The 20283-nt window shown below is 46.5% G+C and overlaps 1 pseudogene; it reads right to left on the bottom strand.

Annotated features, from left to right (window-relative positions):
* Positions 1-1959: 1959 nt before the first annotated feature.
* On the bottom strand, positions 1960-7038 carry LOC123629848 (annotated as a pseudogene).
* Positions 7039-20283: the final 13245 nt, after the last annotated feature.

Raw genomic sequence — 20283 nt, 5'->3', positions numbered from 1 at the left:
ATGAATGCTTCACCTCTATATAGGTATCATTGTATAGTCTTGCACCCATATGAATATGGTCATGTTTGAAAGAGAACTCAAGCACACACACTGAATCCAAAAGGCAGTTTTACGGGAGATGCGAGTCGCTAATAACTTTGCCCAGAGCATCAACCATGCCACTCTGAGCCTCTCTCCTTGAGTCAATACTCTGAATGTCAAACTGAAAGGGAAAGCATCAAATATTCAGACCAAATTAATTAGGTGCCACAAACTTTACCACTCAGGGTATCATTTCAATGATACTGAAAAAATACCTACTGTCTAAAGTATTCATTTTTAAGAAGTTAATAAACTGAAAATTTCAAAGGAGAAAGTGGTTGTGAGAACCTTCCTCCCACTCCCTCTTCAAATAAATCATTAAATACACTGTCATTTTTATCATAACAATATAAATAATTTCCATCATCCTGAATATTACTTTATAAAGGTATATATTTCAAGAGGCTTTAAAAACATTTTTCAACCCAGCATTTGAGAATAAAGCATTCAAAGAGTTTTGTATATAGTAACACATACATGTGATAAGTGATGATATATGTATATATATTTATATAAAAAACAAACTTGGCCAGAAGTTAAGGCTACCTACAAAGTTGTCCAAGTAAATTATGCTTGTCAAAACAATTACAAAATTAAAATCACACATACATTTTTAAATCATCTAAACCACTGACAAAATAAGGTTCAGCATCTAAAGTTTTCAAATTAACTGCAAGAAAGTGCTACAGACATTTACATTTTCTTAGTATAAGTCAGTGTTCCCACAAAGTTGCATTTAAATTTTTTACCAGCCTCAAAAGTAATACAACTAAAAACAAACTTCTACAATTTAGTACCTAGCACTCTTAAGAGAGAATAGGTTGTAAATGGCAGGCAACAAGCATCATTTACAAGTGTGCTGTCTCACACACCAAAGTCCAGTTCATAATACTGTTTGACCTGACACATGGTTGAAATTCTAAGCCTCAAAAGGGACTGAGAATGAACATTTCATTAATAATTACACATATCAGCAACCACATGATAAAGGTTTCAGGCTTTTCCCATTCAAAGTAAATAATTTAAATATGAAACAAAATAACACCAAAATGTAAGTTGCCTCATTTCAAAACAATGAAAAGTCATTCCTGACATTTGCCTAAATATTTAAATCCTTTAAAAAAAGTATTCTGAACAAATGCTTTTTAAAATTAATTTCAGAAAATATATTTATAAATATAACTTAGAGCCTGCAAGCTTCTCATAGAGTTTTGAACGAACAGAATTCACTAAGATGGAGGGAAGTCATTTAACTCATGTATTATTTTAGAAAATAAACTGAGATGGCTAAATCTATCTTACTTTTAGTTTGGTGTTTTACATTTCCAGTTTGCACATCTAAAAGCTACTTTTATTTTTTTTTTTTGTCTTCCAAATTCTGTACAACATATATTTTAGGATGAAAATTTCCATCAAATGGTAACAGGAGCAAGATTTTTAACACAATAATGTTTAATGCTAAGGATGTTATGTCTCTGTTGATCAAAAAGAAAATCCTATCTTAGACTTGATTAAAATTTAGTGTTTTAGGCACTATCTTAATAAAACTAGCACCCTCAATTATTAGCTCATGCCTAAATAGGTTACTTTCAATAAATTACTGAAATAATTTCTCTCTTTTAAAAGAGTTTGTTCCTATTTAAAGATAAAATATATTTATTCACTGAATCAATAGAACATTTTGAGCAACTCATAGCTTTTTTATGAGAGCTGATTCACCAAAAGAAAATCATTTCAATCCTCTACAGCAGAACTTCAGCTATAGAATTTAGGCATCACTGAGAAGTTAGGACAGGTAAAAAGACATTTATTAATACTTAGTGACATAACAGTTTTTTTTAATAACTTTAAACATTATTTCTCTTAATAATTTTTCAGGTAACAGTGTCTAAAGAATACAATTTTTAAGATTAATATACAAAATCACCTTAAGGAATTACTGCAAGATGCTACTTTGCCAGCATGGCCCAGCATTTGTCTTAGTTTGTTTTCCCTTCATCTTTGCTTTAAAAAAAAAAAGCCCAAAACTAAAAACAAAAAAACACCTAGAAGGTGAGGCAGGTGATTGTCTTCATGAGCTATTTGATATAGACAGTGGCAGAAGATGAAGAGAATAGAATGACATATTTAAAAAGCCAACTCAAGCACAGAATGCTTCCCATGTTATGATCCAGTGGAATGCAAGCTAGAAATAGGATAGAATTTAGAAATACGGCTCTGTGTTGATGGGTTAAGGCATTCAGACTCCCCAGTCCTTTTAAAGAACACTTCCTGTTCCTGGAGTTTCCTGGCAAACTCTTCTTCCAGTGTCTTTTTCCTAGGTCTCAATTTCTCTCTCCACTTCTTTAATTTTTGGCTGTGTTCCTCAATCTAACTCCTTTAGTTTCTGTGTCTCATGCTCAACCAACAGGTGGCATTTTTCATTCTGCAGCTGAGGCAGTTCTCAGACATTGGCTTCACACTGCAACTGAAGATCCCGCATTTGATTTTCATGTTTCTGATGCTGAGCCATTCTCTCGTTTTTCTGCCTCTTTTCTTCTTGTGCAGCAAACTGTTTAATTTTGTCACAGTCCTGATCTGGCGTAGCTGTTGAGTTAATTCTCAAACTTTTCTTAAACATGGCCATTCGAGTCTTAGCTTCACTGTGTTGAATCTTGGGTAATATTGTTCTTTCTTGAGTCTGCCTGTTTTTCAGTTCCTCAAATAAGTCATTGACTGTAATGCTCCATTTGTTCTGTTTCCTTCTCATGGCGCTTAAGTAGCTGATGTCTTTGTATGAAATATTGATCTTTAAGTTGCTGTTTGAGCAGTTGGTGTTTTTCTTGTAAGTGTCATTCTTCAAGCTCCCAAATTGCAGCTTCTCGAGCTCTCATGAGCTGTTGCTTGTTATTCAGGCACTTGCTCTCAATATTGGCCAACTCTGCCTTCTGTTGTTGGATGATCTTTTTCAGAGAGCCATCTAATTCTTATTGTTGCTTCTGAACAAACTCTTGTTCTTGAGCATGCTGGCTTTCTGCAAGTTCCTCTTTCCTGCATTCCATGAGCTCTTTTCTCAGCTCTTTGGGTGCCTTCTCCACTTCATTTATAACCTCCTTCTTTCGGTTCTTTAGTATGTTCTGAAATTTGGACAGCTCTTTCTCTTGCTCTCCTTTGATGCGTTTGGCTTCATCCTGCAAGCGATTTGTGTGTTCTTGTTCCAGACGTTCAATAGTCTGTTTCTGCTGGTTTTCTAGTTTCTCGATTTCCCGGTCATATGCCGCTTTTTACTCATCATTTCCTGCTCAAAGCGCCGGAAAATTTGTTCTCGTTGTTGCTACAGTTTACTATTAAGCTGTTGTTGGGCTCGTTGCTCTTCTTTTTGAAGAAATCTTAATTCCCGAAGTTCCTGACATCTAAGAAACCTCAATTCTTCACTTTTGGAATCACTATCTGTAACTGTCTTTGACGTTGTTACACTCACTTCTACACCATCAACCATAAATTTGCATGTTTTCTTCAATGTTTTCTTTTGTCTTCTTGTTTCTTGTAAAGATATTGATCCACTGTCTTTAGTTTTACTGAGGAAGCTAGAGACGGATAAATTCAAGTCAATGCTGCTGTTATCAGCAGTAGAACCAGTGCCTGAATCAGCATCATGTTCCTTTTGATTCTCAGATTCTGGAAGCAGCATGGTTTCATTTTTTGACAAAGCACTGATTTCTCCTTTATTTTCTGCATCTCTAGAGTTGATATTAATACTGGGTATTAGAACAGGCTGAGGTTTACTGGGCTGTGAAACTGCAGTAACCTGAGGTTCTGTTTTAATTGGCACTTCACATGGCATTTCTTTTTCCTCTGTATCTATCTGAGTAGTGGCTTTATGAACATCCTGAGTTTCACCTCCTAAAGTCTTTTGGTCAGCATCAATCACTACATTTCCAACCTGTTTTTTCTGTGCTACTTCATTCAGTAATTTCTTCAACCTCATTTGTCCCTAGTTCTTCACTGGTCTCCAATATGTTCTCTGAACTGTTTATTAATTGTTCCTTATTTTTACCTTCTACAGATTTTTGATCTATCTCATTAGTTTCAACTATTTCTTTAATAGAAACTTCCTTAGTACCACCAGCCTCAAGATCCTCCTCAGGCTTCCTTATTAATTTCTGGTCTACTTCAATCACTTCTTCCCCATCATTACTCTGAGTATCCTCAGCACTGTTTTCAACAACCTTCTGAACATCTACTCCCTCGTTTATTTCTACCACATTACTTGTATCGTTGATGACATCTTTTTGAGTTTTGTCATCTTTTCCTAATTTCTCTTGGCTGTCTTCCTTTTTAAGGCCAACTTCACTATCAATTGCTTGAATATCTTCCTCTTTTTCTGCAGTCTCTTGAGTAACTGAATCTATTGTTTGAATAACAGTATCTTTAATTTCTTCAGATTTTATAAGCCTATTTTCAAATGTCTGTTTCTCTTCCTGATCCCTTTCTTCCTCAGATTTTAGATTATCTTCAATGTTTGTTTCTAAAGTTATCACTGCATTATTCTCTTTTCCTTCACCGACTGAATTAGTGTTCACAGTTTCTTGGTTTCTTGTATCAGGTAGATTTTCAGACTCAGGTCTCTTCTCTCTCCCATTCTCTTTGATTACTGTTGTTCTATTATGGAGTTCAGCCATAGCTTCTAAATGAGCATCGTCAACAAGTTCATTAATTCTATCCATAGCCTTTTCAGGTTCATCAGTGGTAGGTTTTTCAATAAGAAATTTGTTGTTGAATTTATCTTCAGAAGTATTACATTCTGTCTTTTCTGAGACTGATTCCAAAATACACGCAGTTTGTGAAAGTTTGTCTTCTTCAGAGGTGGCAATACTAAGATCAGAGGAGGCATGCTTATCTGAAGGTATTGGCAGAGAATTTTCTGCTTCCTCATCATCATCTTCCTCTTTACCATCTTCAACTTCTGTTACTTCAGCCTTTGCCTCTGCAATCAATTCTCAGATTGGTTTATTGGAACCAACAGTAACAAAGGGATGCTGCAGTAGCTGAGATGTATTCCACCTAGCATCCACATTCTTTTCCAAGCATTTCTTTAGAAAGTCCTTAAAATTTGAAAACCATTTTGATGGCTGTGCTCAGTAGGGGGCTCAGATTTTGCTATTTTTAGCAGCACTCCCATTGGATTTAATTCATCATGAGGTGGTTCTATCTCAGCCATTTCTATTAAAGTAATACCCAGGGACCAAACATCAGCTTTGTAGTCATAGGGTCTGTCCTTAGATGTTTCACACGTGACTACTTCAGGAGCCATCCAATATGGTGTGCCAATAAAGGAATCTCTTCTTTGAATTGTCCTCGTGTTTTTAGCTGATACTCCAAAATCTGCCAATTTAATATCTCCATCTAAAGTAAAAAGAATGTTGCCAGCCTTTAGATCTCTGTGGATGATTTTATTATCATGTAAGTAGTTCAATGCCTCTAAAGTCTGTTTGCAAACTACTTGTATTTGGGACTCAGTTAATGGTCTCTCAAGTTCAAGCATCACAGCATCTACTTCTCCACCTGCACAAAATTCAATAAGGATCCAAAGATTATTCTCATAATAGAAGGCATCTAGAAGCTTGACTATATTTGGGTGATCACAAGATGCTAATATATCAATTTCAACCATGTAGTCTTCAAGTTCTTCAGATTTGGTGTCAATCACCTTTGCAGCAGCTAAAACGCTGGTCTCATTATTCTGGGCCTTGTACACTTTCCCAAAGGCTCCGTCATCCAGTTCTCCTATAATCTCCCTAAACTCCTCGGGGAGCAGGTCCCTCTTCACATGTTCGTACTGCCTCTTCTTCTTCTCGCTCCCCAACTTGAAGATCTTACGGAAATTGAAGAAGGACATTTTTCCTTCCAACACAGAGTTCCTTGCACTTAACGGCTAAAAACAATAAAGGGCAAAGTTTCTCCTCCCTCCTCTCCTGCACGCAGCCAGCGTGGGGTCCCCCGGCTCCCGCAGCTCCGGCCCGCCGTCCCCCAGCAGGCGGGGCGGCGACTCGGCTCCGGCCCACGGTGGGGGGCCGCGCGGGTGGGCGCCTTGGCCCTGGCCCACCCTCTGAGGGGCGGCACCTGCCTGGCCCGAGGGTCCGAGCTGTCCAGACGCCCGAGTCGCGGTGGCTTAGGCCCGTGTCACGGCGAGTCTCCCTGAAGCATTTCTTAATTCTCAAAGAGCTGGTAAAGAAAAAGATGGTACAAAAAGAAAATCTTTATCTGACAGTGAATCTGACGATAGCAAATCAAAGAAAAAAAGAGATGGTGCTGACAAACCAAGAGGCTTTGCCAGAGGTCTTGATCCTGAAAGAATAATTGGTGCCACGGATAGCAGTGGAGAATTAATGTTTCTTATGAAATGGAAAGATTCAGATGAGGCAGATTTGGTGCTGGCAAAAGAAGCAAATATGAAGTGTCCTCAAATTGTAATTGCTTTTTATGAAGAGAGACTAACTTGGCATTCTTGTCCAGAAGATGAAGCTCAATAATTGTGTGCATTGTTTTTTATATATATTTATATATACACACACAATCTGGGGCTTGGTTTTTGATTTACTAATGTGAAGAAATAACTACATCTAATAAATCAAGTTTGATACATTTGTTTTGAAAGTAGTATTGAGAGAATTGTTGGGGGGTGCATCAATAGCACTGGTTACTTTGAACAAACAAAAGCTTTCGGTAGTTGCTTCCTTTATCAGAAAAGAACATATGATACCATGGTATATTATTTCCTCTGCACTAGAGAACAGCTTTTCTAAATGCTAGGGGAAATTTCCATAGCCATTTTTCAGTCAGAACTTGTGTTTAACTCATGCCTAAGGACCATTCTGGGTTTTTTAAATTTGTTTTTGTGTGTGTATACGTAAAATGCATATGTAAATGATTCTCTTTATTTTTAAACATTCACCGAAACAAAAATCATGGGTAAGCCCATGTGTCTGTGATGCTATCATTCTGAGCAACCTAAGAATTGAAAATTTTCCTGAAGCTGTAACATTTCAAACTAAATAGTTGGTTCATAATTAATTGGATAATTTAAAGGCAGCCATATTAGAATCCGTATCTACATGTATATTCATATAAATGCAACATTGTGTTTGCAAAATTCCTAAAAGGAAATCTTTATCGCTACCAAAAATCTCCCCACCCAGATGAGGAAACTAGACAAATTCTGGTGTGTTCTAATACAGTAAACAAGACTTAGTTAAATGAACATTAAAGATTCCCCTAGTGAGCAATTCTTTTACAAAAACTTGAAATCCCTGTGCTGCATTGACTAAAAGTTCATGATTAATGGAATAGCTGAGGTTTGGCCCATGGAAACTTATTCAGATGGTTAGAAACGTTGGCAGTTTCAGACCTGCTGACATAAATGAGTGAACAAACTTTTTGTAATCTAAACTATTGACCTGCATGTTTTTTCTTACCCCAATTCATTTCTTACATGTAGGCTCAATCTTTTCAGTATTTGGGTTGCTGGTTCTGCAGAAGCCAGGAAGAACAGCCTTGTAGTAATCAGAATGGTATCCAACTGTATACTGTTTATTGTAAATACTGGTGAACAGCGGTCAATAAATATTTTTATATTCCTAAAAAAAAAAAAATGTTTCTTAACTGTAAACCCCTGGACAGCTGTAATAACCTAAGACTGACACTGGCTCAGGGTCTCTGCCCTGCAGATGCCATGCCCTGCGACTGCCCGTGTTTACCAGACCGAGACAGCCTTGGCCTCGCAGGAGGAGGCGGGGCCCAACCTCTGCGTTGTGTGAGGTCTCTCTGCGGCAGGTTGGCTGCTGCCTTTCGTCTTGTACATTCTGTGAAGAGAACATATTTTTAAAAATAAAATCAATCTTTTGAGGTGGTAGTGAGTGAGTGATTTGTGGGACTCTCAGAAACTAACCTCTTCTCCTTATAAGCACTGAATGAAGCCGAAAGAAATAAACTTTTGCTCTCCGGAAGTTGTCATCCTTTGTTTGAGCTGGCCACCTTTCTATTTTCGGGGCTCCTGATAGGGTCTCCAGGAGGTGACCCAGGACGAGAAGTGTCTGAGGAGCTAGTGGTTCCCGAGGGTTCGCTCGAGCGATGCGTGGTGACAGATGGGGCCTTGCTGAAGACTAACCCACATTCTGGGGGGAGCCTTCCTCCTCTGGTTCTCCTCTTCAGAATTCATTCCTCCTTCTACAGGAGCCCACGGACCTTATTTTTAACTTTTTTTTTTTTTTTTTGAGACAGGGTCTCACTCTGTCACCCAGGCTAAGGTGCTGTGGTGCCATCATAGCTCACAGCAGCCTCACACTCCTTTGCTCAAGCGATCCTCCTGCCACAGCCTCCCGAGTAGCTGGGAGTACAGATGTGAGCCGCTGAGTCCCGCCCGTCTGTCTTTTGATTCACCTTTTTGGTCAGTTTGGGCCCCTGACAACTCTAGCGTGGTCTGGTCTTGTCACCGTACCTGCGGGATCTGGTCACCGCAGACTCAGCGGTCAGGGAGCGTGGGCTCCTCCGACTCTCTGTGGCCCGGGGCAAGTCACCCGCCTTCTCCAGGTCTCCGTCTCCTCACCCACCTCTCAAGTGAAAACAGAACCAGGTGCTGCTCCACTGCTGCCGTGCGAAGGGCATGAGCTGGTGCAGGCGATGTCGCTAGAAGCCTCTGGAACACAGGGCCCCTCAGTGCGTGCCGACGGCACCCGCAGCGCAAGGCGGGAGCCTGGCCGACAGCAGTGTGACCAGGGCCCGCCCGGCCGGCCAGCGAGCCCGCCGCCCTCCTGCCGCCGCCCAGCCCCCCGGGGAGGAGAAGGGCGTCCTGTCCGGTCCTGCCCGCGCTGCTCCTGCCGCTCTGATGGCCCCGGCGGCAGCAGCCCACCGGTCCCCAGGGCAGGAGATTCCAGCCCTCGGCTTCTCCCGCTGCCGTCGCGTCCCCTGACTCTTCCTGGCAGCGTGCCCCGGCTCAGCCTTGAGCCCACCTTCCCACCCCTCGCCTGCCCTGGCCCCATGCCAGGGCTGCGGGCCTCTCTGCTCCTCCTTTGACCTCCCAGGGTCTGCTGTCCCGATCCTGTCCCCAGAACCTGCTCTGGTGGAGGAGCCGTGGCCCGGGACACTTGGCTCCACCGAGCCCGCCGTCCAGACCCAGGGTTGCCAGAAAGGGCGGCGGCACCACCCCCTCCAGGGAGCCCCCCGGGCCTGGAGGAAAAGCTGCCGCTCTGAGAGGCCCGGGAGGCTGTGGAGTCGGCAGGGGCAGCCCAGGAGCTCCCGGGCCCCACACGGCACGTGCTGCGAGGGAGGCCAGCGTCCTTCCCTCCCGCCTGTGGCCGGCTCCACCCCGGCCCTGCCCGTGCAGGGCCTCGCGTCTTTGGGCCTTTCTCTCCTTCGTGCCGTGTGGGGTGAAGGCCCAGGAAGGTCGCAGGACACAGGCCCGGGGCTAGGAGCAGCCGCCAGCGTGGATGTGAGCACACTAAGGCATCGCCACACGGCCCAGAAACATCCAGGCTGGACTCACTTGCATCCCTGGATGTCAGGTGCAGGCAGGGGACACCCGCACCTGACGGGGAAGCAACTGCTACAAACCCTGCTGGGCGGGCCGCGGGTGACAGCTCGCTGCCGCAGTCCTGCCTTACCTTCCCCGGCTGGTGCCCTGGGACCCTGGGGAAACAAACCGCATGGAGGTTTGTAATAACTTCCGACCGCTGTGAGTGGTGACAGGCAGGTAACTGCTCAGCGACTGGCTGTCTCCTGGCCGCGGCCAAAACCCAGCAGTCTCAGCGGGCGCCGCCTCCCCCATCCGAAAAGAATGGTTTCCGCTTCCCCGTAAGACAAACATCTGTAAACATTTCTCCTTTGATGTCGCTACGCTAGTCCCAAGTAATCCCCCCTCCACCCCGGCCAGCCGCAGAGGAAGAGGTCGCTGTCACCTGAAGCGGGGGCGGCCCGGACGCTGCTCACTTGCGCAGAAAGAGCCGGTTCTGCGCAGCCTCCGCGGTGGCCCTGGGGGACCTCGCGCTGCTCTTACTTTTAAACTCCAAAGTCCATCTTGGAGCTAAAGCCCTCTTTCCCCACGAGATGCCGAGGGTCGTGCACGGTGTGACGGACAGTGTGGACCTTGGACAATGACCCGTAACCCCAGAGGCAGCAGCAACGCTGGGAGCTGCCCGCCCGGCCCGCGAAGCGCTGGGAGGTCCCTTTAGCTCTGAGCGCGGGGACCGAGCCGCCCCCTCCCGCAGCGCCGCCGCAGCTCAGCCTGGGCCTCAGCGTTCTGTTTGTTTTTCCCACAAGCACCCCACTTTCTGATCCACTTGGGTTTGCTAGTGGTACTGTTTAAGCGGAACCCAAAAAAATGTGGGGAAAAAGCTTTAACAATCAAATGAAGGCGTTAATATGAATCCTAAACGCTCACTGTATTGCTCTTTGCCTAACGTACACATAAAAGATGGAAGGCAAAACAGTAAGACGGAATCTTTAAAACTCGAAATAGAAAGGTCATCCTCTACAAAGCTCATTTGGGCTGAGCTGCTGCGAAACTGCCTTCTGAGGGTCAACGCTAGCGGAGACTAAAGTTCCCCCCAGCACCGCCTTTCTGTTGTCCTTCTCCCTCCTGGACCCCGTCAGAATATGTGTGGGACGGCGCCGCCACAGGGGCCTTCGGTTCCCTCATCTGCTCGTCCCCTTGTCCCTGTCTCTGTCCCTGCGGGGAGGGGTCCCGGCTGCAGGCACAGCAGCAGCAGATGCTGGGACACTGAGTCCTACAGGCTGCCCTCCCACCTCCCACCTCTCTGCTGCCTTCTCTGTCACACGGCCAAGAGCAAAGCCTCCTGTTGCTTTCTATTCTACCCTCCCACGGGGCACCAACCCCCACAGCTCAGCAATGCTGGCTGAAATCCACTAAACTGATTTCCCAGTCCCCCAGCGGTTTGTGGCAGCAGTCTGGAAAGCACCGGCCGGCCGAGACACTAACGACAGGGTGTCAGGGGCCCTCGCCAGGGGGCAGGGAGGAAGGAAGGCTTCCTAGCTCTTGTTCCCACAGACGGGCTCCTCCTGCCCTTTGCCCCACCTGCCACCTGCCACTTGCCGGTAAATAGCAGTTTAACACCCCGAAGCGCCTTTCATGCAAGGACTCACTGGATTAGGAGGAGCCAGCGGGAGCCTAAAGCAGATTAAGGGGAGACAAAGGAAGCTTTGGGGTTTATCTTCAGCTTTCCTGTTTCCAAGAGCTCCGCTCTCTTCCTATGCTCAGCCCCAAGCATCAAAGGGAGACCAAAGGGAGGGAGGGAGAGAAGGAAAAGGAGGGAACCCTGCCACCCCCTCACCTGCTGAGGCCAACCAACACTAGATGGTCACCTCCACCCCTAGCCCCACTCATCCTAAGGTGAGCGTGGCCTTCCTGCCAGGGCTGAGACAATTTCTTCTTCTCCCTTCCTCTGTCCCTGCCCCAGCCCCTCCGTCCCTCCCTCCCTTCTCTCTCCCCTTCCTCTCTCCATCCCTTTCTCCCCTCCTCCATCCGACCGTCCAGTGTCCAGTCCTGGACACCTTGGGGAGGTTCCTTCCCTTCCCGGATCCCTGTGGGGCTGGGGCTGGAAGGCGCAGACGGGTCGGGCAAGCAGCCGCCCTGGCGGCCGGGCCTCAGCTTCAGCCAGAAGGTGGTGGCCCCAATGCAGAGCTGCCCTCTGTGCCTGGCTCAGCTGTCTTCGTCCTGGTGCTAATGGTTCGCACACCTCTGTGTCTCCTTTGGTTTTCAGGCCGCAACACTAAATGTGACCCCGACAGCCCTTGGGCTCCCTGTCTCACAAGGCCAGGCTGGGGGAAAGAGGAGCTCCCTGTCAAGAGTCTCCTCCTTTCACCCCCTCCCTGTCTGGGTGTTCTTCCGTCAGCTCTTACATCTGACGCTCATTGTCAACAGGTCCCACGTTGTGTACAGGCGCCGAAGGGACAGATGACTGGAAGGGCGGAGCCCATCCGGCCGACTTTCCCTCCTTCGCTGCATCTCTCTCGGGATTCTCTACATTTCATGTTTGAAAAGGAGGGCCCTGGGCACTGTCCCTGGTCACAGTGGAAGCTTCGTTGACCCGGAAAGACACCAAGCTCTGTCGTCTCTGCAGCCCTGCTGCTGACTGGACGGCGGATCCCAGGAAGGGAACACGGGAGCCAAGGCCGGCAGGAGAGCGAGGCTGGGTGGGAAGACCTGCTCCGCGGGAGGCTGTGAGGGTTCTGGAAGGAGCCCACCAAACCGTGAGCTCCTCAGGAGAAACAATGAGGTCAGGTCTTGAGATTCTTAGTGTGGGAGGTAGAAAGGGGTGGGTTGGGGTGGGGACGAGGTGGGCATTTCTCTGCCATTTTAGGCAAAGAAGAAGAGTTATTCACCCCCCGTCCCCCTCCCTAGCCTACATGTGTGCACAAGCACACACACACACGGGTAAAAAACAGTAATCCACCAGACTGGTAAACTAGCTGTGGAAAATTCAAAATGGTTTTGGGTAAAGTTTCAAGGAAAGGAGGAGTGTGGCTGCACAGCAGGCTTTCTCCAGAAGGATTCTGGGCCCGTTTACAATTGCCGTCCTTCAGCTTCTCCACAGAAACACCAAAATGGCGTCTGGGTGGCGGCCACACTGGCGTGTCCACGCGGGTCACTGCCGTGCACACAGCAGCCCACCCAGGGGGTTTGTGTTTACTCTGCCGCACGCCACAATGGTCTGAGGAGGCTTTCAGCCAAAATAGGTACGGGGACATGCTAACACAGGATTACAGAGTTTGCTGAAGGGCAGACATCAGAAAACTGGCAGACTAGGAAGCTCTAAGCTTTCCTTTCTCCACAGAACATTAAAAAATAAAAAGAAATTTTTTGAACCACTTTTGACTGAGTACTGGAAAACAGTCAAAGGTTTACAGCAACCGAGTGAATGCCCGATCAAGAAAATGCCATCTTCAAAGTGAAAATTTCTGTTGTGTTTTTACTTACCCTGGTCCCACCTTCTTCCCAGTGTGGTGGCTGTATCAGTCTTGAAGCAGCAGCAACCAGCCTCGTTTCCAGTTCCTTCCCTGGTGCTGAAAGAATCAGAGCAGATATTACTTGCAAATTATTATGCACATCTCTTCTATACTGTCTGGGAGATACCTGAAGGACTGCCTCACTAATCTGTGTCACATAGCACAGAACACACACAGGTGGGAACACAGAGGGACAATGTTCATGAAAGCTGCAAGATGACTGCAGACTCACCGATGCCTGGGGTGAAAGATTATGAGTAGAGACATACAATAGACCACCTGAGGCCCAGACTGGAAGCTGGAGTGAGACTCTGAGAAATTGGGATATTCAAAAGCAGCTGTGTCTGCAGGGGAATTTACATGCTCAGGGACAACGTGTGCTCACAAAGTTCTGAGAGGACCTAGACTTTCACCTCATGCTGATCCCTGGGCTCTGAGCAAGCTTCACTGATTTGGAAGGAGTGCACAAAGACAGTCTGCAAAGACCAGGAGACCCCTTGGCCTTCAAGGAAATCTCTGTCCAAACATTAGCTGAACACAAAGTCAAGGAACAGAGACTTCAGCAATTACACATGACAAGGAATAGTCTTATAAAAAAAGTTTGGAAAAGTCTCAAACAAATGGACTGCTGCTACATGCTTCAACAATTTTTACAAAAACCAGCAACCCCTGGAGAAGGTAAAGATTCTGAATGTCAGAGTTACCACATTATAACAGTAAGATGCCCAATTCTCTCTCTCTCTCTCTCTCTCTCTCTCTCTCTCTCTCACACACACACACACACACACACACACACACACACCCCACAATGTGTACAAACAAAGAGGAAAACATGGCTCATTCAAGTAAAAAAATATTAAACAGAAACCATTCCTGAGGAAGCCCAGACATCAGACTTACTACACAAAAAAGTTTAAAACGTGCTCAAATAACTAAAGGAAAACATAAGCAAAACCACTAAAGGAGATCAGGAAAATGATATATGAACAAAATGACAATATTAACAAAGAGATCAGAATTTTTGAAAGTACCAAACAGAAATTCTGGAGCTGAAAGTACAACAACTGAAATGAAAAATTCACTATAGGTGTTCAACAGCAATTTGATTTCAGCAGACAAAAGAAAGATGAGTGAACTTGAAAAAAGAACAAATGAAATTATCTCATCTGAGGAGTAGAAAGAAAAAAGAAGGAAGAAAAGTTAGCAGAGCCTAACAGACCTGTGGGGCACCATCAAGCAGAAAAACACACGTTATGGAATTCCCAGAAGGAGGAGAGAGAAAAGCAAAACAGATGATTGAAAGAAATAATGGTTGAAAATGGCCCACATTTGCTTCTACACATGAATTCACAAATTTAAGAAACTTGAACTCTAAGTAGAATAAAGTCTGAGACCCATACCAATACACATTATACTCAAATTGTCAAAAGACAAAAAAAAAGAAAAAAAAGAATCTTGAAAGTAGCAAGAGAGAAGGGACTCATAACATACAAGAGACGCCCCATACGATTATCAGCAGATTAATCATCAGAAACATTTGATGTCAGAAAGCAGTAAGAAGATTTTTAAAAAGAATAAAGCAATGGGAAAGTAGTTTAAAGTACTGAAAGAAAAATAATGTGTCAACTGAGAGTTTTATATTCCAAAAACTGTCTTTCAAAAATATGCAAGAAATTAAGACATTCCCAGATAAACAAAAACTGAAGGAGCTCATTACTGGCCCTATAGGAAATGCTAACAGAAGTTCTTTAAGTTAAAATGAAAGAAAACTAGACAGTAACTCAAAGCCACATGAGGACAGTGCTGGGAAAGGCTCCTTCATTTCCAACGACTGCCTTCCCTTTGGCAGGGAGGTGAAAAGCCTGGGTGGTGGCAACTAGGGCAGGGCTGGGTCTCTCAAGCCCCCCCAGGGCTCATCTCCCAGCAGGAACTCGGCCCTGACAGTCCACATCTTCTGGGCCTGAAAGCAGGTGGAAGGCATTTCACTGCAGGGTCAACAGCACACCTGCTGTCACTCCAGCAGGTCCAGTTGATCTCTGACACATGTAAAGCAAGGTGTGAAGATAAAAATAAAAGCTTTGGAAGCTGCGTTTAAACAGGAAGCCAGTCCTACCTTCCAGCACATCCCCACACAGGCACCTCAGAGATAGTGCGGGTTTGGTTCACACCGTCCAAGAAAGCAAACATCGCAATAAAGCAAGTCACACCAATTTTTTGATTCCCGGTGTATGTAAAAGTTGTATCTATACCAGACTGCAGTCTATTAAGTGTGCAATAGCACTGTCTAAAAACAAAACGTAAATCCCTTAATTAAAAACCACTTAATTGCTAAAAAATGGTAGCGATCATCTGAGCCTTCAGTGAGTTGCAATCTTTTTGCTGGTGCGGAGTCTTGTCTTGACGGTGATGGCTGCTGACTGATCAGTGTGGTGGTTCCTGAAGGGCGGACGGCTGTGGTAGTTTCTTAAAACAGGACAACAATGAGGCCAGGTGTGGTGGCTCATGCCTGCAGTCCTACCTAGCACTGTGGGAGGCCAAGGCAGGAGGATCACTTGAGGCCAGGAGCTTGAGAGCAGCTGGGCAAAACAGTGAGATCTTGCCTCTTCCAAAAATAAAAAAAAAAATTGTCTGTGCATGGCGGGGCACACCTGTAGTCTCAGCTACTTGGGAGGATCGCTTGAGTCCAGGAGTTCGAGGCTGCAATGAGCTATGATCACCCCACTGTTCTCCAGCCTGGGTGACAGGGCAAAACCCTGTCAATCAATTAATCAATAAAGGAAGGAAGTTTGCCACATTAACTCTTTCTTTCACAAAAAAAAATTCTCTGTAGCATATGACACTGTGGGTAACAGTAGAACTTCTTTCAAAGTTAGAGTCAGTTCTCTCAAACTCTCCTGCTGCTTTATCAACTAAGTTTCTGTAATATTCTAAATCCTTTGTTGTCATTTCAACAGTGCTCACAGCATCTTCACCAGGAGTAGATTCCATCTGAAGAAACACTTTCTTTGCTCACCCGTAAGAAGCGGCTCCTCATCCGTTCAAGTTTGGCCATGAGATCGCAGCAACGCAGTCCCATCTTCAGGCTCCACTGCTAATCCTAGTGCTCCTGCTATTTTTGCCACATCTGCAGTTATTTTCTCCTCTGAAGTCTTAAATCCCTCAAACTCATCCACGAGAGTTGGAATCACCTTTTTCCAACCTCCTTTTAATGTTGGTATTTTGATCTTCTCTCATGAATGGCATCTAGAATAGTGAATCCTTTCCAGAAGGTTTTCAATTAACTTTGCTCAGATCCACCACAGGAATCACTACCTATGACAGCTGTGGCCTTACAGAATATATTTCTTAAATAATAAGACTTGAAAGTCGAAATTACTCCTTGATCCACCGGCTGCAGGGCGGACGTTGTGTTGGCATGAAAACAACATCAATTTCCTGGTACATCTCCATGAGGGCTCTCGGCTGACTGGCTGCATTGTCAATGAACAGTGACATTTTGAAAGGAATCTCTTTTTCTGAGCAGTAAATCTCAACATTGGGCTTAAAATATTCACTGAAACACGCTGTAAACAGATGTGCTGTCACTGCTGTTTCGCCGACAGAGCACAGGCAGAGCCGAGTCGGCCTAAGTCTTAGGGCCCTGCGGCTTTCACAGTGGCAAATAGCACCGGCTTCAGCTTAAAGTCGCCAGCGGCATTGGCCCTGACAGAAGAGTCACCTGACCTGTGAGGCTTTGAAGCCGGACATTGACTGCTCCCGTCCAGCTGTGAAAGTCCTGGATGGCACCTGCTCCCGACAGGAGGCTGTTTCATTCACATTAAAAATCTGCGTTGAGCGTGGCCGGCAGTTACCTTGGCGAGATCGTCTGGACAACTTGCCGCAGCTTCTGCACCAGCACCGGCTGCTTCCCCGTGAGTTTTACTAATGTTGTGGAGACGGCTTCTCTCCTTCAACCTCGGGAACCAACCTCTGCTGGCTTCTGACTTCCCTTCCGCAGCTTCCTCTCCTCTCTCAGCCTTCACAGAACTGAAGAGAGTTAGGGCCTCGCTCTGGATTAGGCTTTGGCCTAAGGGAACGCTGTGGCCGGTTGGATCTTCTGTCCCCACCGCTAACACTTTCTCCGTGTCAGCGAGACTATTTCACTGTCTCATCACTTGTGTGATCGCTGGAGCAGCAGTTTTCATTTCCCTCAGGAACTTTCCTTGGCAGTCACAGCTTGGCTGACTGCGGGGAGTTAGCTACGCTCCCGCTCCCCGCAAAGAGGTTTTATCTCTTTCTTCGGATCAGGTCTCTAAGTTGACCACGCCAGTTTGCAGGGCGTTAGCTGCGCTCCCAGCAAAGAGGTTTTCTCTTCCGATCAGGTCGCTCAGGCAGGGGTCATCGCAAAGGATGAAAAAATAGTAGGAAACAGAAATAATAGTAATAATACACAGAGCCAAAGATATAGTTTATAAAGTAAAGGTTTATGAAAATAGATAAAGGAGGGTATCCGGATGCGAATATTTCCTCCTGCCAAAAATATATCCCAAACTGAAAATCCACACAGGTGTTATATAGGGTAGATACAGGCTCCTGTTGCCCAGGGCAACGGGATTCACATACTAACAGGCAGTTTGCTTTAGGGTCAAAGTCTTCTAAAAGGCTACTACAGATCCTTTGACTAACTCTAACTAGGGGAACAATGAGTTGTAAAATCTTCTTGGGGCAAACTTCTAAGTTTTCTGATAAGGCTATTACTTTAGCAAAAACCAGAGACATCTTGGCTCCAGTGATTGTGTTCTTGGGGACAGAGATGATCTCAGAAGTCAACATGAGCTGTGCTTTGTGTTAATTACTTTAACCGCATGGCTCCTTCTGGGCCTGGCTTGGGCATTAGCATCTCTCTCTGATCAGCTCTCATCTCCGGGGGTCCTTGCCAGCTCTGGCAACCCATGGCTCTAGGAAGAGGCCTGCCTTGTCTTTCAAAACAGGTGAGAACCATAGGCCCAGTTTACAGCTGTCTCTTTGAAGTGCAGCTTTTACTGACCAAGGAGACGCCCTCCTGAGACGAGGCAGCTTTTGAACTAACACATTTCTTTTTTCTTTAAGGCAAAGCCTTATGTGACTTCTGAAATCAAATCTTGTCTCCGGAAATACAGGGGGCATTTCTGTGACTCAGTATTCTTAGGCTCAACAGCTGACCTCGGAGCAAGCTGTCACCTGTCTTGGCTTCAGACTTGCCTTCCTTGCTAAATTTAATCCTTTGTAGCTTTTGACTAAAAGCGAGAGACGTGCAACTTCCCTTCCCTTGAACACTCAGAGGCCCCTGTATGGTTATTAATTGCCCTAATTTCTATTTTTTTATGTCTCAGGAAACAGGGAGGATTGAGGAGAGGGAGAGAGATGGGAGACTGTACTCCCCCCACAACACGACATCAATGCAAAACAGCCCTCGGAATGAACCCCACCTCCAGGGAGGAAGAGCGGTGCTGTGAGATGCTTGGCCTCAGACCCGTCTCCACGCTGGAGCACCCACGACAGTAGACACAGAAGCTGGAACGTGGGTCTCTGTGGAAGGAGAAAGGTGGCAGTCTCGCACTTCCCACCCTCTGCCTGTCACCAGCTAGTGCAGCACTCTCGCTCCCAGGCTCCCTTCTCCCTCCTCACCACTCACCCCTCCCGGCTTACCTCTCCTGTCTCCACTCTTTGCAGGTCAGGACCGGCCCTTTCCCCTCCACCCTCTGTGCAAAGCCCAGAAGAAATCTGAAAGTGACACGGGGGGAGGCAGCTGTTGAGACTGACAGAATCTAGGCAAGAGAACACCCTCCCGCTCCACGTGGTTTAGCAAATTTCCAGAGAATACGGCGGGACGACAGCGCCAAAGTGTCACCTTGTAATAAAGTGCTCTCATACCTAGAACCATTCTCTGGGCTCATCTCTCCCAAGAGGCTCAGGAGTTGTCCCCTGGACACCTGGTTCCCGACCCTGTGCTCTTAGGACTCAGCTGCTCTCACTCCCGACACACGGGAAGGAACTTCTTTGAACTGGTGACTTTGCAAAGCAACGCTATAGCGGGGTGAACAGAATTGAATTCATACTAAGGTATAGAATATCGGCAGGTTATTGAGCAATTAAGTTAAACATAATTCTGGAGAACTGCAGTTGTGCGTCAACTTTAACCCTGCATGTACAACACTGCGCTGTGAGCCTGTTACTAACTTCCACCCCCGCTGGCCCCCGCCAGTGGCCTGGCCCTGGTTTGTCCAGGCCCATTGCCTTCGTTACCTGTCTCTGTCCTCCTGTGTGTCCCAAGCTGGTCCAGACGAGCCCGGGTGGGATTCGTCTCCCGCGGTGTCTGCGGACTGGCCGGCTGCAGAGACTGTTCAGTTCTCCGTTGCTGCAGCTGTGAAAGTACAGAACTCCCTCCTTAAGCACATGGCACTGTCAAACAGGGTCACAGTCCCGCGCCTGGTGGTCTCGTGCCTGTGCGAAGGATGACAGGCCTGAGAGTTCCCCTGTCTGTGCTCCCCTGAGTGTGCATGTCCCCAAGTCCCCCTGCCGCTGTGAGACGCCTCTGCCAGAGGAAAGGCCCGGCTGGCCCCCCACAGGGTGGACAGAGATTCGCAGACCTGGTGGGCGCCAAGAGGGGACAGTCCACCCTCCCGCCGGGGCCCCCGCAGGACCCGATTGGGCCAAACAGAAGCCTCTTCTCTGGGTGGTTTCCTGTCTGTCCCTCAGTCTCAAATCCTCCACGTGCCACCTGCAGCTCAGACACCAGCGCTAAAAGGTAACTGCTCTGGACAAAAGGCTGCTTCCCCGCAGTTGGGGGTTTACCATGGCCTTTCCCAGCGTTAAGTGCCAGGGACACACAGGAGGATGAGACTGTCAACGAGACCTTGTGAGGAATGATGCCGGAGAACCGTAAGGACCCACCAGCTGGCGTTGAACAAGGAAAGCGCCCAAAGCACTGGGGGATTGTCGGTGCCCTCCCAGGTGTCAGTCTCCAGTTCACTCTCCTGGTAGATTACGTGTAGGACGGAGGACCAGGTGGAATCTTCTTTCAGTGTTAGGGGGCTACGCGGTGGCTCACGTGACCTCCAGGGGCCTGAGCCAAGGGGGAGGAGCAGGCAGTGGGTCCCGAGCTGAGTTCATGGGTGGTTGTCTGCTGCGGGGTTAGACGTGGGGAACCCCAAGTGCATCGTTTTATATGCTAGGATACAATAC

The sequence above is a fragment of the Lemur catta genome, unplaced genomic scaffold, assembly GCF_020740605.2.
Source record: "Lemur catta isolate mLemCat1 unplaced genomic scaffold, mLemCat1.pri scaffold_53_ctg1, whole genome shotgun sequence".
In the NCBI taxonomy this organism is placed as follows: domain Eukaryota; kingdom Metazoa; phylum Chordata; class Mammalia; order Primates; family Lemuridae; genus Lemur; species Lemur catta.
This window is presented reverse-complemented; position numbering and strand designations above follow the sequence as displayed.